This window comes from Cebus imitator, unplaced genomic scaffold (genome assembly GCF_001604975.1).
Source record: "Cebus imitator isolate Cc_AM_T3 unplaced genomic scaffold, Cebus_imitator-1.0 Scaffold97, whole genome shotgun sequence".
NCBI lineage: Eukaryota > Metazoa > Chordata > Mammalia > Primates > Cebidae > Cebus > Cebus imitator.
Genome location: NW_016107412.1, coordinates 4,118,572 through 4,144,200, shown reverse-complemented (window position 1 = coordinate 4,144,200; position 25,629 = coordinate 4,118,572). Strand labels below are relative to the sequence as shown.

Below are 25,629 nucleotides of genomic sequence, written 5' to 3'. Positions count from 1 at the left end.
ACATAGAGTTATATGTCCCAGTAATTTCACTCCTAGGTATATATCCAAGATAAATAAAAACACATAAAAACTTCTTCATGGATGTTTGTTGCAGAATAATGCATAATAGCCCAAACTGAAAGCTACACAAATGTCTGTCAAGATTAATGGAAAAACAAAATGTGATAATATCTATACAATGGAATATTACTCAACCATAAAAAAGAATGAGGTGCTGATACATGCTACAAACTGGATAAACCTTAAAAACAATGTGCTAAATCAAAGAAGCCAGTCACAAAATGCCACAGGCTATATGATTCTATTTATCTGAATTGTCAAGATTAGTCAAATCTATAGAAACAGAAGTAGATTCATTATTGCTAGAGGCTAGGGTGGTAGGAGTTAGTGGAAGTGGGGGATGACTGCTAAATGACACATGGTTTCTTTTGGGTTGGATGAAAAAATTCTAAATTTAGATTGTAGTGATGGTTGTACAATCCTTTGAATATACTAAAAAACTGAACTGTATACTTTCAAATGCTGAATTTTATGGCTTGTGAATTATATCTCAATAAAGATAGCAACTCAGTTATTTGATAGACAACTCATTAGGAAAAACTAGAATTATATTTTTAATTACGTTCTGACCTGTGTTAGCTACTTATTTACGATTTGTAACTGTATTCAAAGTAGTAATCAAATGTAATTTTTTTTCTGTAAAGATTGAATGTTTTCAAAAATGAACCTTCGTAAATGCAATGCTGTTTTTAAACTTTCACTTTAAGTTTGGGGCACATGTACAGGTTTGTTAGATAGGCAAACGTGTCGTGGAGTACTTTACAGATTATTTTATCACTCAGGTATTAAGCTTAGTGCCCATTAGTTATTTTTCTGACCGTCTACCTCCAGCCACCCACAACTCTCCAATAGACCTCAGTGTCTGCTTCGCTCTATGTGTCCATGTATTCTCGTCATATAGCTTTCACTTATAAGTAGGAACATGTGGTAGCTGCTTTTCTCTTCCTGCTTTAGTTTGCTAAAAATAACGGCCTTCAGTTCCATCCATGTTCCTGCAAAGGACATGGTCTTGTTCTTTTTTATGTCTGCAGATTATTCTATGGTGTATATGTACCACATTTTCTTTCATCCAATCTACCATGGATGGGCATTTAGTTTGATTCCATGTCTTTGTTATTGTGAATAGTGCTGCAATAAACATACGCGTGCATGTCTCTTTACGGTAGAATGATTTATATTCCTTTGTTATATACCCAGTAATGAGATTGCTGCATCAAATGGTAATTCTATTTTTAGGTCTTTCAGGAATTGCCACATTGTTTTATACAATGGTTGAATTAATTTATATTCCCACCAACAATGTATTAGCATTCTTTTTTTCTCCACAACCTCGCCAGCTCCTGTTTTTTGACTTTTTTTTTTTTTTTTTTTNTAAATAATATCAAATGCAGGAGAAGGAAAATCAACCTTTAAAATTTAACAGAAGTTGATCAAATTAGTCTACACATTTGCCACATTAACTTCTTTTTCTTAACAATCGGGGTGTATTTACATTGAATATTAAATTAATGCTTCTTCTTGCAATTTATTACCATTGTTGGTAATACTCAACACACATATATATTTACTGGGATGAGCACAGTACATATTTTACTGCTTCTCAGAAATATTGATAATATAATAGAAGATAGATCCTGAGATTAAAACAAGATCAATTAGGTTTCTTTAACAACCAAAATTATGGTACAGGCACACACATTTTATAAGGAAATGTGAATTTACACCTCTGCACATGTCAAAAAGTACCATTACCTGTAGCACTATTCTTTCCATGACATATCCTTTTTTGGGAACTGTTCCAGGAACAGAATTTGTATGTGATGAAGTCCAAAGATACAGAAGTTTAGTTCCACATGTTAAAAACCTTCATGAATGTAAAAAGAATACTGTGATTTTCATTTTAAAACTTAATTCAAAATTCACAACACATGGTAATGAATTTTAAAAGTTAGTATCAACTAAATATTATTTTTAAGAATATATCAGAAAGATTCACTCTCCACATTGAAAACAAATTCTATAAATAGGAAGGTTAACAATAGCTTTTGAAGATTTTCTACAAAGAAACACATTTCAAGGTGGTGATCTGGATTACAAAACTGCTTCCTGACTTTAACCATTAGATCAAAAACACATGCCAAACAAAACGAAACAAGCTTTTTTTTTTTTTTTTTTTTTTTTAAAGACAATTTTTGAGAGGAAGTCTTGCTTTGTCATCAGGCTGGAGTGCAATGGTGCAATCTCAGTTCACTGCAACCCCTGACTCCTAGGTTTAAGTGATTCTTCCCCCTCAGCCTCCCCAGTAGATGGGACCACAGGCACATGCCACCATGCCCGGCTAATTTTTTTGTATTTTTAGTAGAGACGGGGTTTTACTGTGTTGGCCAGATGGTCTCGATCTCTTGACCTCGTGATTCACCCACCTAGGCCTCTCAAAGTGCTGAGATTACAGGTGCGAGCCACCGTGTCCAGCCTGTTTTTTTGACTTGTTAATGATTGCCATCTAACTGATATGAGATTGTATATTATGGTGATTTTCATTTGCATTTCTCTAATGATCAGTGATATTGAGGTTTTTTTCATATGCTTATTGGCTGCATGTGTGTCTTCTTTTGAAAAGTGTTTGTTCATGTCCTTTGCACACTTTTATAATAGGATCATTTTTTTTTCTTGTAAATTTGTTTAAGTTCCTTATAAATGCTTGATATTAAACCTTTGTCAGATGCAAAGTTTGCAAAAATTTTCTCCCATTTTGTTGGTTGTCTGTTTATTCTGTTGATAGTTTCTTTTACTTTGCAGAAACTCTTTAGTTTAATTATATCCCATTTGTCAATTTTTGATTTTGTTGCAATTGCTTTGGCATCTTTGTTGTGAAATCTTTGACTGTTCCTATGTTTAGAGTGGTATAGCCTGTGTCATCTTTCAGGGTTTTTGTAGTTTTGGGTTTTACACTTAAGTCTTTAATCTACCATGAGTAGATTTTTGTATATGGTGTTAAGAAGGGGTCCAGTTTCAATCTTCTGCATATGATTAGCCAGTTATTCCAGCACCATTTATTGAATAGGGAGTCCTTACCCCATTGCATGTTTTTGTCAGCTTTGTTGAAGATCAGATGGTTTTAGGTGTGTGACCTTGTTATTGGGCTATTTATTCTGTTCCACTGGTTTAGGTGTCTATTTTTGTACCAGTACCATGCTGTTTGGGTACAAAACAGAGTTACTGTATCCCTGTAGTATAGTTTGAAGTTGGATAACATGATGCTTGCTTACAGCTTTGTTCTATTTGCTTAGGATTGCCTTGGCCATTTGGGCTGTTTTTTAGTTCCCTGTGAATTTTAAAACAGTTTTATCCAGTTCTGTGAAGAGTGTCATTGGTAGTTTGATAGGAATAGCATTGAATCTGTAAATTGCTTTGGGCAATGTGGCCATTTTAATCCCATTGATTTTTCTTATCCATACGCATGGAATGTTTTTCCATTTGTTTATGCCATCTCTGATTTCTTTGTGAATGTTCTGTATTTCTCCTTGTAGAGATTTATCACCTCTCTGGTTAGCTGTATTCCTAGGTGTTTTATTTTTTGCTGGCATTTGGGAATGAGACTCTGTTCCTGATTTGGTTCCCAGGTTGGCTGTTGGTGTATGAAAATGCTAGTGATTTTTATATGTTGATTTTGTTTCCTGAGACTTTGCTGAAGTTGTTCATCAGATCAAGGAGCTTTGGGCTGAGATGATGGGTTTTCTAGATACAGGATTATGTCATCTGCAAACAGGGATAACTTGACTTCTTTTCTTTCTATTTGGATGTGCTTTATTTCTTTTTCTTGCCTGAAATCTCCTGCCAGGACTTCTAATACTATGTTGAATAGGAATGGTGAGAGACAGTAGCATCTTTGTCTTGTGCTGGTTTTCACAGGGAATGCTTTCAGCTTTTGCCCATTCAGTGTGATACCGTCTGCAGAACTGTCATAGATGGCTCTTATTATTTTGAGGTATGTTCCTTCAGTGCCTAGTTTATTGAGAGTTTTGGATGTGAAGAGATATTAAATTTTATCTAAAGACTTTTCTGCATCTATTAAGATCATGTAGTTTTTGTCTCTAGTTCTGTTTATATGGTGAATCATAGTTATTGATTTGTATGTGTTGAACCAACCTTGTATCCCAAGGATAAAGCCTACTTGAATGTGATGGATAAGCTTTTTGATGTGCTGCTGGACTTGATTTGACAGTATTTTGTTGAGGATTTTTGCATCAATATTCATCAAGGATATTGGTCTTTTTTTTTTCTTTTCCTGTTTTGTCTCTGCCAGGTTTTGGTATCAGGATGATGCTCACTTCATAGAATGACTTAGGGAGGGGTCCGTCCTTTCCATTTTCGGGAATAATTTCAGTAGGAAGGTTATCAACTTTCAAGTGTTCTTTGTATATCTGATAGAGTTCAACTTCTGAATCAATCTGGTTCTGGTTCTGGGCTTTTTTTTTTTTGTAGGCTATTTATTACTGCTTCAATTTGAAGCTCATTGTTGGTCTGTTCAAGGATCCAATTTCTTCCTGTCTCAGTCTTGGGAGGGTGTATATATCCAAAAATTTTCCCATTTCATCTAGATTTTCTAATGTGTGTGCACGAAAAGTTGTTCATAATATTCTCTGATGGTTATCTGCATTTCTGTGAGGTCAGAGTAATATCCTCTTTGTAGTTTATAATTGTGTTTATTTAGATCTTCTCTCTTTCGTTCTTTATTAGTCTTACTAGCAGCCTTTCTAATTTATATTTTAAAAAATCCTGGATTCATTGATCTTTTGAAAAGGTTTTTATGTCTCAGTCTGTCCCCTTCAATTGAGTCCTGATTTTTATTATTTCTTGTCTTCTGCTGGCTTTGTTTTGTTCTTGCTTCTCTAGTTCTTCTAGTTGTGATGTTAGGTTGTTAATTTGAGATCTTTCTAACTTTTTCATGTTAGCACTATAATTTTCCTCTTAAGACGGTCTTAGCTGTGTCCCAGAGATTCTGGTTTGTTGTATCTTTGTTCTCATTAGTTTCAAATAACTTCTTGGTTTCTACTTTAATTTAATTATTTCTTAAAAATTCTTAAGAAATTTCTTTAAAATTTCTTAAAAATTTAATTATTTCTTAAAAATTATTTCTTAAAAAAATTTGGTTATTCAGTTCGCATGTAATTGGATGGTTTTGAAGAATTTTCTTAGTCTTGATTCCTAATTTTATTGTGCTGTGGTCTGAAAGAATAGTTATTATGATTTCAGTTCTTTTATACTTTCTGAGGAGTGTTTTGTGTCTGACTATGTGATTGATTTTAGAGTATGTGCCATGAGGTGATGAGGACATATAGTCTGTTGTTTTTGGTTGGAGAGTTCTGCAGATTTCTATCAGGTCCATTGGATCCAGTACTGGATTCAGTTTTTCAATATATTCATTAATTTTCTGCCTTGATAATCTGTCTAATACTGTCAGTAGGGTGTGAAGTCTCCCACTGTTATTGTGTTGGATTCTAAGTCTCTTTGAAAGTCTCTAAGAACTTGCTTTATGAATCTGGGTACTCCTCTGTTGGGTGTGTATATATTTAGGATAGTTAGGTCTTCTTGTTGAACTCTTTACCATTATGTAATGTCCTTCTTTGTCTTTTTAAATCTTTGTTGGTTTAAAATCTTTTTTGTCTGAAATTAGGATTGCAACTCTGATTTTTTTTCTGTCTTCCATTTACTTGGTAGATTTTTCTCCATTCCTTTATTTTGAGTCTGTGGATGTCATTGTATGTAAGATAGGTCTCTGGAAGACAGGTTGCCAATGTCTCTTGCTTCTTTATCTAGCCTGCCATTTTGTGCCTTTTAATTAGGACATTTAGCCTGTTTACATTCAAGGTTAATATTGATATGTGTGCATTTGATACTGCCTTCATGATGTGAGGTGATTATTATACAGAGTCTTTTGTGTAGTTGCTTTATAGTATCACTGGTCTGTGTACTTAAAGTGTGTGTGTGTATATGTGTTTAGTGAATGGTAATGATCTTTCTTTTCCTATTTAGAGCTTCCTTTAGGAGCTCTTTTAAGTCATGTCTGGTGATAAATTCCCTTGGCAATTGCTTGTCTGAAAAGGATCTTATTTCTCCTTCACTTATTAAGCTTAATTTGGCCAGATATGAAATGCTGGGTTGGAATTTCTTTGCTTTAAGAATGTCAAATGGCTGGGCATGGTGGCTCATGCCTATAATCCCAGCACTTTGGGAGGCTGAGGTGGGTGGATCACCTGAGATCAGGAGTTCAGGACCAGCCTGACCAACATGGTGAAATCCTGTCTTTACTAATAATACAAAAATTAGCCAGGCATAGTGGCATGTGCCTGTAATCCTGTAATCCCAGCTACTCAGGAGACTGAGGCAGCATAATTGCTGGAACCTGGGAGGCAGATGTAGTTAGCTGAGATTGCACCACTGCACTTCAGCCTGGGTGACACAGCAAGACTCTGTCTCAATAAATAAACAAATAAATAAAATAAAGAATGTTTAATATTGGCCCTCAATTCGTTCTGGCTTGTAGGATTTGTGCTGAGTGGTCCCCTGTTAGCCTTATGGACTTCCTTTTGTTAACTTACCTGATCTTTCTCTCTAGCTGCCTTCATAGTTTTTTCTTTGATTTCAACTGTAAAGAATCTGATGACTGTGTGTCTTGGGGATCATCTTCTTGTGAATTATCTTACTGAAGTTATCTGCATTTCCCGAATTTGAATGTTGGCCTATCTAGCTAGGTTGGAGAAGTTCTCATGGGTGATATCCTAAAATATGTTTTCCAAGTTGCATACACTCTCCCTATCTCCTTCAGGGACACCAATGAGTTGTAGATTTTGTCTCTTCACAGGGTCTCATATATCTCAGAGATTTTGTTCATTCCCTTTTATTTTTTTCTCTGTTCTTGTCTAGCTGTCTTATTTCAGAAAACCAGTCTTCAAGCTCTGAGTTTCTTTCCTCAGCTTGGTCTATTCTGCTATTAATCCTTGTGATTGCATTATAAAATTCTTTTAGCATGTTTTTAGCTCTATCAGGTTGGTTACATCCTTTTCTATACTGGCCATTTTGTCTGTCAGCTCCTGTATCATTTTATTGTGATTTGTATCTTCCTTGGATCGAGTTTCAGTGTATTCCTACATCTCAATGATGTTCATTCGTATGCATATTCTGAATTTTATTTCCATCATTTGAGCCATCTCATCCTGGTTCACAATTTTTGCTGGAGAGGTGGTGCCATCATTTGGAGGAAAGAAGGCATCCTGGCTTTTTGAGTTGTCAGAGTTCTTGAACTGGTTCCTTCTTATCTTTGTGGGCTGATGTTTCTTTATTCTTTGACATTGCTGACATTTTGATTTTTTTTTTTTTTTTTTTTTTTTTTTTTTTTTTTTTCTTTTTTTTTTTTTTTTTTTTTTTTTACTTTTACCCTATTTGATGATTTTGAGCGTTTGATTACACTATAAGGTAGGTTCAGCCAACTGACTTTATTTCTGGAATATTTTAGGGGACCAACACTCAGCTCCCAACTCCTGGACTGTGTGCTGTAATTCTGGGGGACTTTTATCAGCTCCAAACTTTGCTCTCTGTCTCCTTGAGGTTAGGAATCCATTGTGCTGGGAGTGCTTAGGTGCTCCCAGACCACTGTTCACTGCACTCCAATGGTTGGTGTTAGCAAAAGTGGTTTATAGCGCAGTAGCAGTGGGATCCATCCTCCTTTACACATGCCAGCAGCAGTGGCAGTGTGGTGGGGTGTACACTCGTTGGCTGCAGCAGGGTGCTAGCGGGTACCAGGGTGCCCGCCTCCATGCATGCAGTTACCAAAGTAGTCGAGGCAGCATGGCTCACTGGGGAGGGCAGGGGATCCCTGCTGGCAACTGTGTCCATGTCTGTGCTGTTGGTGGTATTAATATGGAGATGGGGCACTGGTGGCCATAGGTCGGTGTGTGTTCCTTGTGTGCTGCAGGAAGGGTTGGTAACTCAGTGAGGAGGTTGGTCGGCTGTTCTCTGTGCCTCGTATTACTCCCATACCAGTGTTGGCAAGGGTGGGGCACTGGCAGATGGGGAGCTGGCTGGCTTTTGCCTGCCAAGGCTTTGACTATAATGGTGGTCCAATGTGGGATGAGGGTATGGGGGCAGAGTGCAGTGCTGGTGGGGCAAGAAAGGTTACCTCCCAGGCCCCTCGTTTCTAACCTCCACAAACACTGCTGGCAAAGCTATGTGGGCGGTGGCCATGGGGAGGGAACCAGCAGGCTGGTGGATGGCATGGGGGCAGCCCCACTGAAGCTCCTTACCAGTCAGGCATAGTCTGCCTGTGAAAGAACTATGATGTGGGCCCCCACAGCACCTGAGGCTGTACTGTAAGCAGGTGTGGCCAGGCCGGGGCTCCAGGATAGGGCAGCAGACCAATGGATGCTTAGATTGGACCAGCCCTATCTGATGGGCAAGAGCACCCTGCAGAGTTTGTGTCCCACAGTTCCGCTAGGGCTAAAGTCTTCTATGGGAACAAGTCAAACCTGAGGGATGGGCATTCCTGGCTGTGTTCCTCTATAGAGACTCCCACAACAAACCCTCTGGGCTCTACATCAGCTTACATACTGCACCTACCACTTCTCTAGGCAACTCTCCCTGCCAACTGAGTGTGTGATGGTCAAGGGGTATCCAGCTGAGATTCCAGAAGCCCTTGGCGAGAAGAGCTTGCTCCTTGCCAGTCCAACTCAGGGTCAGGAACAAGTCCAGGTGCAAAGTAGCCCTGTGCAGGTTCCCAGCTTTCTGCCCCCAGCCGAACTGCTGTGTCAAATGTAGTTCTTTGAAAGGAAAAATACGTTTGTCAAAAATTAGGGGCACCTATTTGAAATGTGGTTGGCCATATATGTAGTTCTGGAGAAAGATGAGGAAGCCGTAGTCACTTACATTAAGAAGTACACAATTACAGACACATTAACTACTTTGGTAAAGTGTGAGAGGATATATGTGACACTAGGCGTAGAAGAGAAATGCATAGGGAACCTGAAGAAAGAAAACTTATTTCTCTGTGAGGCATGTTATAGAGGGTGATATGAGAAATTACTTGGGAGAATTATATAGTAGAAATATTTTGTGAGAGGAATTCATGATTGAAGACATTATGCAATTCAAAATTTGTGTAATTAAAAACTAATTTTAAAGGTTGGCCGGTGTTATTACCTACAAGTTAAAGTGGCATTGGTAACTGCAACACTGTAAACAAATTTTATTATTCATTTCTGATGATCTCGAAATGATTTAATTATTGACAAAATATTTATTTTGGGAGATTCATATCATTTTAAATTTTGAGTAAAAATGATATTTAAATAATGTTTCCTATTATACTCTATGAAGTATGAACAACCGGAAGTAGCTCAATTGTGCCTGTGTTGTAGGCAACAAGATTTTACCAACAAGAATAGGACAGGTAGAAGATTTTTTGTAATACCTATAGATGCAACATTGCAAGGTGTACTTCAAAGAATTATTAAAAAATAATATCTTTTATATACTATAGATATCTCTGACTGAAAGGTGCTATAATATAACTCTTAGTGGTAATGTGAGAGCCATTTTTGTGTCTATAAAAATGATTTGAGGCCTGTAAAATCAAAAGCTGAATACTGCCTGAATTTTTTAGGTGGGGCCTAATCATTCTAAATGATCTAAATTCCCTCAAAACTAGGACTAGAAGATTTAACAGAAAAAGAAAATCCTATGAATAGGCTGGTACTTGGTAAGACAAGGGCATGACGGTAAAGTTAAAATTTGTTCTGAATGATGTTTTGCTCCCTCTGGGCAGTGTCCTGAATGCTTCATGAAGAGTAAGTGTCTGAAAAGAAGGGAAGTCCTGTACTGGAATGCACACCAACTAAATTAATTTATTTCCTTTTGCTTATAACTTATAGATTCCACAGGACATATATTTTTAGGTAGTAGCTCATTTTGAATTGTTATAATATTGAATAATTTGCCCTTCATGGAGCGTGTCTTGGAGTTTTATTCCATGCCTTTTGTTAAACTTGTTCTTTTTTGGTTCACACTAAATTAGCCAAAACCCTTATTAGAAAGCAACAAGAAATTAGGTTAGCCCAGGAGCAAAAGTACTTATAGATTATTTCGAGAAAAATAATTCAGGCTTGTTTCATACGATTGACAGAGGCAAATACAGTGAAATTTTTTTTAGCTGCACAAAATTTAGGGCATCTCAGAGAAAGCAAAATCTTTCGTTTTCATAATATTCTGTATGTTAATAATTTCAGTGTCAAAAATTGTTATTCATCACTTTATTTAAATGACGATGATTGTTAAAAATGCTAAAAATGTAAGCTCATGGACAAAACATGGGAATTGTATCACTTGTTCTTTTTTAAGATTGCTTCTGTCAGCTCTTGGCACATCAGCTGGGGAAAATAAAGAAAAAACATCGTTTCCTCAGTTTTGATTGTGAGCTTGGAGAAGTTACAAAAGTATGCATCTAAGTAATATTTTTATAGTCACTTGTTTTCTATTTGTAGTCTGCTGCCATTTAAAAAATGATTGTATCATACTTTAAATTTAAAATGTATTGGTAATATGAAGGCTACCTTAAGGATGTATTTGCTTAATTCTCTATAGTCTCCATGGATGCTAGGTGTCTTAGTCAGTTTGGGCTGCTATAATAAGTATAGATGTTCCTCCATTTACAATGTGGTTACAACCCATTAGACCCTTTGCAAGTTGAAATGTCATAAGTTGAAAATGCACTTAATACACTTAGTCTACTAAACATCATAGCTTAGGCTAGCCTACCTTAAACGTGCTCAGAACACTTACATTAGCTTACAATTGGGCAAAACCATTTGGTAACACCATACACCATAGGGTATTTGTCATTTACCCAGTGACACCATGGCTGAATGGGAGTTGCGGCTCACTCTCACCGTCCAGAACTGCAAGAGAGTATTGTGCTTGCATATTGCTAACCCAGGAAAATATCAAAATTCAGATTTCAAAGTACAATTTCTAATTAATGCATGTTGTTTTCAACAATCTTAAAGTTTAAAAAAATCAACCATTGTATAAGTCAGGAACCACCTGTACAATGAAGAAAAGAAAGTTTCTGAAACTAGGAATTAGCCTCACCACTTTGTATTTTGTTTCAGTGACTCCTGTAGTTATTTCTTTCAAGAAATATGTCCCCTAAACCTGTATTGTTCAGAATTATTATTTTAACATAGTCACATAGAACACATAAGGTAGTCACTTAAAAAAAAAAAGATATTTTTCAAGTTCAAGGGAAGGAAAAAGTTAAACAAAAAGCACTATGATTTTTGATGAGCACTTTCTCAGAGACCTGGGCAAAGTAGGAGAACATTATGTGATGCCAGCTAAGAATATCAAGTTCTATATGGTTTAAACCAGAGTAATGCTGGGATGTTTACCTCAGCTGCCAGAGAAAAAGTCTATAGTGGGCTGCACCCTGTGAAATCATCTGCTCCAACATGAATTTTGGTCTCTAGACTCATGTTATTTAATTCTTCAGAGCAGCCTCTACCTTGGTAACAGGTGTCTGGGATTAGAAGTAAAACCTCAGCTGCAGTGATGTCTCACATGCATGCTGCTTAGAACTCATATGAGATGCTGGGACTTGCCTGTTGGAAGGGAGGAATAAGATGCCTCTCAGAGCAGCTGGCATTGTGGACATTCTTCCCATAGAAGGAACAGGAAAAAATACACTTCTATCTTGAACACATACAACTTGCTAACACAAGAACTCTCCAGGGAGTTAGGCAAGTCTGTCAAGTTTGTTTCTTCAGTATTCTCTTATTAAGTTGACTACTGTATATCATTAAAGTAAGAAAAGCTTATCATGAAAATGATTAACATTTAGGCATAATATTTGAATATATATTTTCTATTGGTAAGTAATTATGTATTATATCTACAACTAGAATTAATAATTAAAAATTAAAACCTATCCTATTTGAAAATTACAGATTCTGTTAGAAGCATCAAATTAAAAAATCTTAAATTTGGGTGGTTCAGGTTAGTAAATATGTAAGTGCTTTTCATGTAAATGGTGTTCAGCAAAGAAAATGAAAGGTCTCTGGGTATATATGTTCAATGATGTATGTACTTTCGTGAAGCCACTGCAAGGCTAGCACTTTTAATTAAAAAAAAAAAAATCCAGGGTTTATGTGGTTCAAGACAGAGAAAAAAATAAAACTTCTGCAGTCATCTGGGAAAGAAGGTTTAAGAAGGAAATGCAAGCTTATGTTCTATATGTAGCAAGAAGCTTTGTTAAATGTTGACGTGTAAAATCTACTCATGATTTTTTTTTTTTTTGGAACTTACAATTAGAAAAGACTTTAGCAGTACTGTGGTCCAAACAGTTTACTTTCAACAGTCCCAGAAATTCTAAGTGACTAGTTGTGTGAATTGGAAATGAATTCTTAGCCACTATGGGCTTCAGTGTTTCACACTAAAAAAAAATGTGTTCTGTAAGTTTATCTCTAACCATAAAATTCAAGGCTATTTCCTTAATTTTAGTCTAATATTTGTAACTATTCACTGTAAAGAAATTTCATTACCTGTAATAAATATCTTCCATTAATTTTGTGTCAGTGTATGTGTGTCTGTGTTTATTTGTGTACATTTATCTGGCAAACAGTTGCCAGGTAGATTTAGTAAAAGACAAATACGGGTTCAAGAAAATGGCCACAATGAGCAATTTTTTAAATGAAATTATAGGAAGTTTAGAAGTTGCTGAATGGTACAAAAATAATATAAAAATACTAGCTATACCTCACACTCAGGTTTAACAGTTGTTAACTTTATGCCATATTTGTTTCAAGAATATATATAAAATTTAGAAATAAAATATTATAATTCAGTCTGGCTTCGAACCTCTCTTTGATCTTATTTACTTTTCCCCCTTTTCATAGGTAACCGCCATTCTAACTACTCTTATATGTGCCGTTTCCATCTATGTTTTTAAACTTTACCACTTATGGGGAATATCATTAAAACAATGCATAATACTGTTTGATTTGTACTAAAAATACACATAAATTATGTTTTATTGACTTTTCTTTACACACTAATTTTCTACTGGCTAATATATTTTTGAAATTTACCCATGTACATATCTTTAACTTGATGCACTTTATTATAAAATGTATTCATTCATCCCTAGATGGTCAGTTAATTTCACTAAGATAAATAATGTTATGGTGAACCTACTTGTATTTGTATATGATTAATTGTTGGGTTGCAAGAAATTACTAATGATTTACAAATCTCCAATATGAGAGTATCAAAATAAGTGTCCTCAGCAACATCAGTAAGTGTGTGGAAGTTTCAGTTTTTCTATATTATCACCAACATTTTGGTTTAACACATTTTAAAATGTTTGCTTGGTTTGAGGTACCATTGTTTAAATTTTCACTTCTCTGGTAATAAAGCTAAGCATTTTTCCATAAGTATTGGCTATTCAGGTTTCTTCTTCTGTTAGTTGCCTATGCATATCCTTTATACATTTTCCTTTTAGGTTTTTGTTTCGTAGAGGTGTCTTCTTCTTGTTGATTGGTAAGAAATTATTTTTTTAGGCACTAATCTTTGCCAGTTATGGGTGTGGCACATCTCTTCACTGTCTTTATACCTTGTGTATTTCACTTTAAAATAATATAGTCTTTGTTTTCTATAGAAGTTTTTTTAATGTTAGTTTAAATATAGTTTATAGGTGTAATTTAAATATAAATCTTTTACATTATTATTTTTTCTGTCTTGTTTAAGAAATCCTTCCCTATTCAGACACCATAAAGCTATTTTATATTTCCTCTAAAAATTAGCTTGTCTTTTAAAATTTTTCAAATATACCTAAAATTATTTTCTGTCATGTTGATACACAGACAGATAGAGATGAGCAAAAAAGTGTGTAGGCCTGTGATAACAGTGTTAGTGAAGATGCAGAGGTAAGAGAAGGCATGGCTAGTGCAAGGAAATGAAAAAAAAACACACACACAGTTGTTGAGTCATGGGGTATGTCATTGGATGGGTGGAAAGGGAAAAAAGTAAGTAGGTAAAGCCAGATGGGTCTCATTATATGAGGTCTTAAATCCATTTAAAGAGTTTGTTTTTTTATATTGAGATTAGTAGGAAACAGTTGCAAGGTGTTAGCAGAGAATAGCATCATCAAAAATCTATTCATGTTAACACTGATTACCTGTAATGTGGAGAATGACTGGAAGAGGTGGGATGAGTCAGGGAAAATGAGGAAGGAATCATGTAATAATCCAAGATCAAGTCAATGACAACTGAGTCTAGTATAGAGTCCAGTCCCTGTACTACACATCTCCAGAGGTAAATTTAGTAATGTAACTAGATTACCTGTAATGTCAATCATAATAGCTTTGGCTGTCAAGTCTATAGAAATTAATGATGATGAAAAAACACTTAAAAGTTGTGAAGAGAATATTTCATCTGGGACCCATCAAGGCACTTTAAGAAATGTCACATAATTCATTGAGCAACACAATGTCATGAACATAGGAACAGTTTAGAGAATCTATAAGGTCAGCAGAGGAGAAAAGAATCTGTGGAAAATCAGACTCATCTTTAAAGAGTGACTTTGTTATAAACATTCCTTTTAAATTTGATGTAATTCCATGTGTTTATTTGTGCATTTGTTGCCTGTTCTTTTGGGGCCCTACCCAAAACATCACTGCCCATACTAATATCATGGAGCTTTCTCTCTCTTTTTTTTAATAGTAGTTTTATAATATCAGTTTTTAAGTTTAAATATTTCATCCCTTTTAAGCTGATGTTGACTTAATACAGTTTTTTTTAGTATATGGTGTGAGAATAGTGTCTATTTTTATTCTTTTGCATGTAGATATCCAATTGTTCTAACACCATTTATTGTCCCCATACCATTTATTGAAAGGACTGTCCCTTTTCTCACTGTGTGTTCTTGGCACCTTTGTCAAAAATCAATTTACCCTAAATGCATGAATTTATTTCTGGGCTTTCTATAATATTCTGTTATAGTAATCTTATATCTGTTTTTTATGCCAGAACCATGCAGTTTTGATTACTATAGCTTTGTAGCATAATTTAAGGTCAGGTATTGTGTTAACTGAAGCTCTGTTCTTTTTGCTCAAGATTGCTTTGGCTGTTCAGGATCTTTTGTGGTTTCGTACAAATGTTAGGATTGTTTTTTCCATTTCTTTGAAGAATGTCATTGGTATTGTGATAAGGATTGTACTGAATCTGTACATAGTTTTGAGAAGTGTATGTATTTTAGTAATATTAACTCTTTCAATTCATGGTCATGATATATCTTTACATTTTTTTGTATTCTCTTCAAATTTTTTTTATGATTATGGTATTTAATGTACATTTTTAAATATTTCAGGTAATTGGTATTATTTTTATAATATTTAACTTTTAAGTTCAGGGTCACATGTGTAGGTTTGTTATTTAGGTAAACCTGTGTCATGGGGGTTTATTGTATAGATTATTTTGTCACCCAAGTATTAAGCCTAGTTCTCATTAGTTATTTTTCCTGATTCTCTCATTCCTCCCACCCTTTACCCTCTGATTGGGTCCAGTGTCTGTTCCTCTCTATGTGTCCATGTGTTCTCATCATTCAGTTTCCACTTAAAAGTGAGAACATTTATTTGGTTTTCTGTTTCTGTGTTAGTTTGTGAGGTATGATATGGCCTCCAGCTCCATCCATGTTTCTGCAAAGGATATGATCTCATTCTTTTTATGGCTGCATAGTATTCCATGGTATTTATGTACCACATTTTCTTTATCCAGTCTATCATTGATGGGCATTTAAGTTAATTCCAAGTCTTTGCTACTTTTCCATTTCTTTCCTCAATATTTAACATTTTTCGTTGTAAAGATCTTTTACCTCTTGGTTAAATTTATTTCTAGGTGTCTTTTTTTTTTTTTTTTTTGTTTTTTTTTTTTTTTTTTTTGTTTTTTTTTTTTTTTTTTTTTTTTATAGCCATTGTAAATGGGATTGTTCACCTGATTTCACTTTTCTGTTGGTGTATAGAAATGCTCCTGAATTTTCCTGTTGATTTTGTATCCTGAAACTTTATTGACTCTAATTTTAACAGTGTTTTTTTGTGGAGTCTTTAGGGTTTTCAATATGTAAGATTGTCCTGTCTGTAAACTGGGATAATTTCATTTCCTCCATTCTAATTTGGATACTCTTTATCTCTTTCTCTTGACTAATTACTGTAAAAATGGTGAAAGTAGGCATCCTTGTCTTTTCCAGATCTTAAAGAGATAGCTTTCAACTTTTTCCAATTTAGTATGATGTCAACTGTGGGTTTGTCACATAAGGACTTTTTTGTGCTGAGGTGATTTCCCTCTATAAATAATCTGTTGAGGGTTTTTATCATAAAATGATGTTGTATTTTATCAGATGGTTTTTCTGCATCTATTGAAATGATCACATGGGTTTTGTCCTTGATATGTGAATGCAGTGTTTTACATTTACAGATTTTCATAAGTTGAACCATCTTTGCATTCCTGGAATGAATCTCACCTGATTATGGTGAATTATCTTATTAATGTGCAATTTCTTTTTTTTAAATTTAACAGAAAAGAAAGAAAAGCTGTTTTGGAGATTCATAGATTTAGACACACCTATATCAACATGTTTATTGTGAGGGCATATAACTCAGCTTGAGACCCTAGTTTTCAAGAGATAAAGGGCAATAAAAACCTATACCTAATAACATTGCCTACAAAAAAAAAAAAAAAAAAAAATTGACCTCCAAATTGGAAAGTCAACCTTTTCTGCTTCTATTCTCCTTTTTTATCCCACTCTTTATTTTGTATGTGTGTGTGTAGTTCAATAATTATTTGTCTGAATTTGGTATTCTGATGGTTTCAGCAGCATAAAGGCCTAAACTGTAACGTTGGAGAATTTGTATGTGAGGAGGGGTAAGTCTAGGAGCCAAAATACTGTTTATGCAATTTCTGTATTGGGTGATATACATTCTTAGTTCCAAGCACCAAGTGAAAGGTAAAAATTTGATAAACTCCATTTATAATTTGAGAATTATTATAATCTTATAAATATACTTTAAATTCCACCTGTTTTAATTTAGGCAGGGAAACTAATAAGTACATTAATATTACAGGGTATGTGATAAATCTATTTGGTATTCTTTCCTATAAAACATTGGTTTCCAGCCTGAGATCCTCATGGAAATTATATGCCCAGTTATACGTCCACTGAAATTATATGCTCAATTTTGTGAACAGAAGTGTGAGTATAGAAAATGTGCACACAAAAAAGGATTACAAATTTCATGGTCTCCTCTTCTTTACCACCAATCTGCTGATCTAGACTAAATATTTCCTATTTCTTTAAGTTTTCATTTTCTTCTTTTTTTAAAAAATCTTTTATGTATTGTAAAAATGGAAGAGGGATGGATTATTTTATTTGCTTGAGTTGAATACCTTAAGAAGGCACTGGTAAGACCTCTGTAAGAACTATAGCATTTTTTTTCTATTCCCACTTCCCTTCATCTGAGCTTTATGTCTCTGGATGACTTCTACCCCCAACTTTGTCCATCATTTACCTTCTGCCACTTTCCCAACCCATACTTTCTTCAATATCACTTTCTCAAAAACCCTATCTTTTCTCTAAATTGCAGCAGCTCTGAGTAATGCAATTTTGCCTTCTGGCTTACTTAGGCATCCAGGCCTAAAATTGTATAGAGTATGAGTGTCTCTGTGTGTACGTTTGCATATGTGTGCATGCAAATGTATGCATATGTTATTTCTTCTCAAATGCCTCAACTGAAGTTGAAAATTGTATTTTACTTGCACAAAACCTAGATAATTATTTTCATAACCAGTGTCAGTTTGAATCAGCAGAAGACAGTAGATATCCAGAGTGATCTGTTAGTTTTACATCGATTTTGCCAGTTTGATTAAAAAATCTGTTGGTAGCTTGATATTTACAAAATTGAGACCAGCATTTGTGCTTAGTGCTTTCTTCTTACTCACTGAAGGGAAGAATCAAATTGAAGGGATTCTTTATGGTTGCCATCTGAATGAGACATAATATTTAGATAATAAACTGTTCTGATAATTACTGTTATGAGAAAAAAATGTTCATAAGTAGTTTGTAAAACTTATCTCCTCATTATATATCTAGCATGCAAATAAGCTTTAAGGCAGTAGATTTCCACCACAATTTTGTAATTTTTAAATTCTCTCATTATTCCAGTTATTTTATTTCCTCTTAAGTAGCTCAGTAGTAAAAGCTATCTATACTGTGCCTTGATAAATCTTCTCGTTAAAAAAATATAGTCTGCATGCATCTCTTCATAGAATAACAAAGGTACAGAAATTTTGAACAAGAAACTTTGACTTGAGGAACAAGTCTAGTGGGAGCGTTAATAAAAGCCCTCATTTATTGAGCTTATTTTATGTAATGCTTATTACAACCCTATGAGTAGGATTATTATCATCTCTGTGTTACATATTATGAGATTGAGTCTAAGAGAGTTTGAATAATTTGTTTTAATTTATGTAGCTAACAGTTGGCAATACCAGGATTCTGGCTCTCACAGGATCATCTCACTGAGGATTTAAGAAATTGAAATAGGTAAAGCAGTGACAGCAGTAGCAACAATGGCAGAGCTCTTTCTGCTCCTCTATCTATAATCCTTTTCACTTCATCCAGATGGCTATACAAGCATCCTTATATTACCTCTCAGTGTTTTGATTTGCATGACAATTGTCAGGTTGACTGAAAGCTTCCAATTTGTCTTGAATATATTCTTCCTCATCATCTCAAAACCACCTTTATAAACATTCAACTCTAATCCCAACTTCAGGACTCTCTCCTGTTCCAAAGTCTTTCCTAAGGTTTTCTTTATTAGGTTAACTTTCTCCTTCAAAGGAGGGTCTCCTTCCTTCCTTTGGTGGCCTGAGCTAACCATCCCTGTCTAAAGAAATGGTATAGGGTTTATAAACTGTGTTCTGAAACCAGGAAACCATGTACTTCCTTTAGCATTTCTTGTCCCTCTAAGAGATACAGAATGCTCAGGCTCTTCTTCAATGGAAAACTAGTGCTTGCTGTTCAGGATTTCTTCCTAAAGGCATTTCTGAGGAACTGAAGCTGCTTTCTTCTTTCTTCTCATCTTAGGGATATATTTTTCAAGGCTTTTTAACAGAGTATAATTAATTTGTATCCAATTTTATGTTAGAGAATGAGAATTTCAGCCTTTCTCCTTTTGCGTCAGATAACACCTCAGATAAAATTACATTGATCAAAGTCTCCTTGTGATCCTGTATTGTAGACAGAAGATGCCCTCTTATACGTTAAGCAAGAAGTATCTCTATTATCTCAAAAATGCAATATGTATCCCTGAAAACTTCCAAAAAAGATAATATTATCCTTACCTTTCTGCCTATCTAAGAAGCACTCTGGGCATTTCCGCATGGAAATAGTGACTTTCTTTTGCTTCATCTCTGCCATAGGGCTAGTCAATTCCCAAGCCCTGCTGGGAGCTCAGGTATGAGAGCATAAACTTGTTTGACTGAGAGACTGAGATGTGCCTAAGGAGTCTTGGTCCTTAGGACCATAATGCTTTTGATGCTTGCAGTATTGTTTCCTCCCTAGAACTATGTGCTATTTCACAGCCTCCAGGAGGAGAGTGTGCTATTGTCTCTTCATACATTTGAAACACACCTGCTGAGCTTTTTTAATCTAAAGGGAAGGAAGTACTATTTTATTTGACATATGGAGCACTGATACCTCCCTGAGATTGAAGAAGTCACTGCTTCTATCACCGTGACAAACAAAGATAATACACTGACTTGGACACTGCGAGCTAAAGGGAAACTGAACATTCTATATTTCCATAGTTACTCTTGTCATATTTTTATGGATACTTAGTATACACCAGGCACTTTGCATACGTAAGTTCATTCAATCTTCACAGCAACACTGAAAGGTAGTTGCTATTATCTCCACTTAGTATTCATGCAAACTAGATTCAGAGAGGTTAAATAACTCGCTTATGATTGCTTAAATAGTAAGAGGCAGAGCATTAATTTAAAGCCAAATGTTTTGGCACCAATTTGATGCCCTTTTTACTCTGCCTAGTATTTACAAAAAGGCATTTTAGCAACTTTGAGACCACCAAAACCATTCTGAACAGAAAATTATGGTTAATAAATTTTGTACATGGTAGGTACTTAATCAGATGCCTGTTTTAACAGTGAATGAGTCTTAAACAGGGGCATGTAATAGATAATCATGCAGTTACATGAACCTTAACTACCTTAAAACTGTTAGACAACTTTAATTGCCTTTTCTTAATGATCTAGATGATAATATTATAGGTGAGAATTATTCATTGTCTAAAACTTTCTCAGTACACAAATATTGACATACAAAATAGGCCAAAAAATCTCCTCTTTTTTTGAATTCATGTATCATTAAATGTTTTTACCATTCATATGGATACTTGGTTGTATAGTAATTATTTTAAATTGTTTGTATGTGTATTTCTGTCTTTTCTTCTCCAACGTATTGTCACTTCCATTTGAACACACTACCTACATAAAGGAAAGCAAGTGCAGTGTTGTAAAAAGGGCACTGACTTCAGGATCCTATGGATTAGGCTTAAAAGCATCCTCCACCAGTCAATGCCTGTGAGAAAGTTTCATAACATTTTAGCTCAGTTCCTTCTCTGAAAAATGGAGATACATATATATATCTTTCAGTTCTGATATGAAGCTTAATTGAGACAGCATATGTTAAGCAGAAATAGAAACACGAGAGAAAATATTAAAAATACAAGAAGAAAACATGGGGGGAAGCTCCATGACATTGTTCTGAGTGATGCTTATTTGGCTATGACCTTAAAAGCACAAGCGTTAAAAGCAAAAATAGATAAGTGAGATTACATTAAACTAAAAAGCTTATATAAGCAAAGAAAACAATTAACAGAGTAAAGAGATAACTGGCCGGGTACGGTGGCTCACACCTGTAATCCCATCACTTTGGGAGGCCAAGGCAGGCAGATCACGAGGTCAGGAGTTCAAGACCAGCCTGGCCAATATGGTGAAACCCCACCTCTACTAAAAAATACAAAAAATTAGCCAGATGTGGTGGCATGCACCTGTAGTCCCAGCTAATCAGGAGGCGGAGGCTGGAGAATCACTTGAACCTGGGAGGTAGAGGTTGCAGTGAGCCGAGATCGTGCCACTGTACTCCAACCTGGGCCACAGAGTGAGATTCCATCTCAAGAAAAAAAAAAAAGATAACCTACAGAATGGGAAAGAAATATCTGCAATCCACATGTCAGATGAAGGATTAATATCCAAAATATATAAAGAACTCAACTCAATAGTAATAAAACAAATAATCTGATTAAAGAATGGACAAAAGGCCTGAATAACCATTTCTCAATAGAAGACATAAAAGTAGCCAAAAGGTATATGAAATGAATACTCAGAATGCCAATAATCAGATAAATGAAATTAAAAGCATAATGAGACATCTTCTAACTGCTAGATTGGCTGTTATCAAAAAGATGATAATAATTTGTATTGGTAAGGTTGTGCAGAAAAGGGAACCCTTGAACACTGTTGGTGAGAATATAAATTAGTACGTCCATTGTGAAAACAGTATGGAGGTTCCTCACAAAATTAGAAATAGAACCACCATATATACAGCAATCCTAGTGCTGGTATATATCCAAAGGAAATGAAATCAGTATTTCAAAGAGATATCTGCACTGTACATTGTAGCATAATTTATAGCCAAGATATAGAATCAACATAAGTGTTCATCAAGGGATGCATGGATAAAGAAAAACATGGTATATATAAAAAATTCAGCCATAAAGAAAGGGGGAAAGCCTGTTATTTGTGACAAAATGATGAACCTGAAGGATATTAAGTGAAATAATCCTGGCACAGGAAAAAAGTACCATATGACTTCACTCAGATGTGGAACCTAAAAAAGTTGATCTCATAAAATTGAAGAGTAGAATGTTAGTTGCCAGGGGCTGGGATGCTTGGGGGATAGAGGGTGTGGTGGAACGATGTTGGTCAATGGATCCAAAATTTTAGTTAAATCTGATAAATAGGTTCAAGAGATCTATTTGTACAACATAGTGACTACAGTTAATAATATTGTATTCTTAAAAATTATTAAGAGAAAATGTTACATATTCTTAACACAAATGTAATACTGTGAAATAATACACACATCAGTTAGCTAGGTTTATTCATTCCACAATGTATTCATACTTCAAAATATAATGTTGTACACGATACATACATACAATTTTACTAAATTGTAATTTGTTGATGTATTGTTTGGATTTTCTATGTACACAATCATATCACCTGTGAATAATAACAGTTTTTCTTCCTCTTTTTCTTTTATCTCCTTTCCTTTCCTCCTGCCCCCTCCCCATCTCTCTCTTTTCATTTTCACACTTCATTCCCTTGTAGTTTTTATTTTCTCTTGTCTTACTCTTCTGACTATAACTTAAAATGTTGAATAGAGGCGGTGATAGCAAGCATCTTCTTTCCTACTCCCAGAAAGAAAGCTTTCAATGTTTCACCATAAAAATATTATTTTTTACTGTAGGTTTTTGGTAGACATTCTATCATGTAAGGAATGTTCTCTTTTATTCCTTGTTTGCCAACAATGTATATTTAAAATTATGAAAAGATGTTGAAATTATCTGGACTCTCAAGCAAGATTTTTTAAATATATTATTTTCCCCTTTAATTGGCTAATAGGATGAATGGTATTCATGGTTTTCTTTTCTTCACGCCCCCCCCCCCTCAACTAAGCATTTGAGGCCATAAAATTCCCTCTCAGTGGTGATTATACTGTTCATGATGTTGACATTGTGTGACTTTGAGGTCTTGATATCATGTGGGACTCCATTCACCCATCTAAATGGAAGCTTATGGATATTAGTGTTCAACAAATACCCCTAGACTGAAACACCCTGAATGTTCACTTATTTTTACATTGCTATGGTCACTTTTTTTGGTCTTGGAGTATTCATTACTTTTTTGAGAGAGATCATCATGCATTTAGAAAGTTGTTTTTAAATATTTTATCTACTATATTTAGTTGTTTCCAACAGCCTGATTTTTGGAGTATCTGTTATATATATTGTTGGAAACAAATGTCTAATATATTACTTATTTTTTTCAAAAATACTGAAGCATATATACTAAACTGTCAAATTGTGTTAAATCTGAGTGAAGTATACATAGGTGTTTGTTATGTTATCCTTTAATGTTTCTATATTTTAAAATAAATCAATTATTTGCAATTTTTGAAGATAGCCCTTTTCTGCTTATCAGGGAAAACATTCAGCCCCTTTTAAAATCCTTGACTTTCCCTTCCTTTTAGATTATTCTCATTTCACTTCAGTGTCAAAGTCATTTTCCCTGTGGCACTTCTAAGAGGGACTTTTCACTCTTTTCATCTCATGTTTGGTGGTGGGAAATTCCAGAGCAATAAGCAAAAAGCCTAAGGGCCTATGTCCTGCTTTTCTCTATAAAGAGTGGTGACTATTAAATCTTCATACTAACCTTCTAACATTTTTTATTTCTTTGTCAAAGTCACTTGTTTCCTCACCTCTGTTTTTTAAGGTTTAGGGGAGATTTTCTTTAAAACTTTAAATCAGAAATGCATCTAACTATAACCAAAAGCAGCAGATGTGAACTTACATGTGGGAGATTAAAAAGCGAAAGTCACTGCCTTTCTATTCTTCCCCAAGCTAAATCTCAATTATGAATACAGCTTTCTACCCTTTACTCCCTTGTGCCTGCTTCCATATACAGGTTGAAGGCGTTACATTGTCTGGGACAGAACTACAATTTGTGTCAGCAGGACATGCCCGGAAACGATGCCATCTGTTAAATGACTCACTATTAGAGAATAGACTCACATGATGGGCTTTTAGAGGCTGAACTTTATAAAACTGAGCACTCGTAAAAGGAAACTTGCCAGGTTCATAGGGATGTTTTAGGGTTAGAATTGCAAAACCAGAATCAACATGAACTTGGATTAAATTTAAAATATACTTTCATTGCTATTACTTTTTAAACATATCTATCTCTGTATCTTTAGCTGTCTTTTGGAGGAATTAATGAATAAGTATTCTGTTTCTAAATATATAAACAGAACTAAAATGACTTCTAGAACCATTGATATGTGATTCTTTTCTTCAGAATACTTTGCATATATTTTATGTAAGAGTTTACATATGTTTATTTTGCTTCCACTTTTTTGAGAGGATCTTTGATAATTTAAAGAATTAAATTTATAAAAATTCAGGTACAAATGTATTTTTCAGTCTTTAGTAGATCCATAATTTGTGTATCTCCATGCATTTTAGGAGGTTATGAGCTAAAAAGGTTAATTTTAAAAAAATATATATTAATTTTTTTAAACAAAGTTAAACAACAATAACAGCAAGACTAAAAAATAATGAAATTAGGCAGAATATGGATCAGATGTTTGGCACAGGAAAAGCTTTCCAGTTTATATTAGTTCAATAAAAGGTTTCAATTTGGCTTTTTAATGTACTATGGAATATTATAACTATTTCTGATTTTTGTAATGCATTTTCATGTTTTGTTACTTTATTGTAGTTCCATAAAGTTCATTCACTCCCTTTCCATTTTATTTTTTTCAAATAAAATCTCAGATAAAATGCAGTTCCACATTTATGGGAGATAATAAAGCAGAGCTCAGGATGATACATATGTGACTTATGTTTAGCTGCATTGTTTTATGATATACCATTAGAAGGCAGGAGAGGATAAGTGCTCTGAAAAAGGAAAATGCATTATTGTTTTTGGTAGACCATTCATAAACATTGGAGATGTCAAAAATGAGTGAGACAGCAAAAAATACATAATTTCAAGAGGTAATTGAAATCTGTAAGTTAAAAAAGTATTTTAACACTTTGAGGTGATAATCTTATTTATTGTATATTTCCATCTCTACACATGCATTTTTCTTGAGCTATTCAACAGGAATCTAAATATAGAAGGTGAGAAATAAAGATTGGCATTTATACTATTCTAGCCTGTATTTTATTGAAAAATTGTGGTGCATAGTTCGATGTTCGAGTTCTTTTGGGTAATACAGAATTGATTGTGAATGAAAGTACCCTTTCAGAGATCTTGGAAGGATTAGACTTCTCTTAATTTGGCAACTTCTATCTGCTTCCCTTCTACCTTTTCCATTTTATTCAATAATACCATAGGGCTTTTTTGGTAAAATATTGACAGACATAAAAACATACTCTCACACAGCGAATTATAAGCAAAAATTGTTTAAAGAAAATCTTAATTGCCAGAGTATCAAATGAAATTTGTCTTCCAGCTACTAATCACTTCAATGTAATACAATTCCTTTACAACCAAAAAGTCAAAAAAGTTTTAATAATGTAACAGCTTCAAAGCCATCGCAAGAATTTGAAATTTGAGCAACTCAAAAAATGACTTATTTTTTTTTGAGTTATACCCTGAAGT

The 25,629-nt window shown here is 34.5% G+C and overlaps 1 protein-coding gene and 1 long non-coding RNA gene across 4 annotated transcripts in view; one reads left to right on the top strand and one right to left on the bottom strand.

The window, feature by feature from the left end:
- Positions 1-25,629, top strand: part of PRKG1 (protein kinase cGMP-dependent 1) — a 1,344,779-nt gene that overhangs the window by 1,024,889 nt on the left and 294,261 nt on the right. The window lies entirely within an intron of this gene.
- Positions 1,428-18,464, bottom strand: LOC108309831. The gene is made up of 3 exons (XR_001827512.1): positions 18,454-18,464; positions 1,813-1,946; positions 1,428-1,467 (listed from the first exon to the last, which is right to left on the bottom strand). It is a non-coding gene; the product is annotated as an uncharacterized LOC108309831 (long non-coding RNA).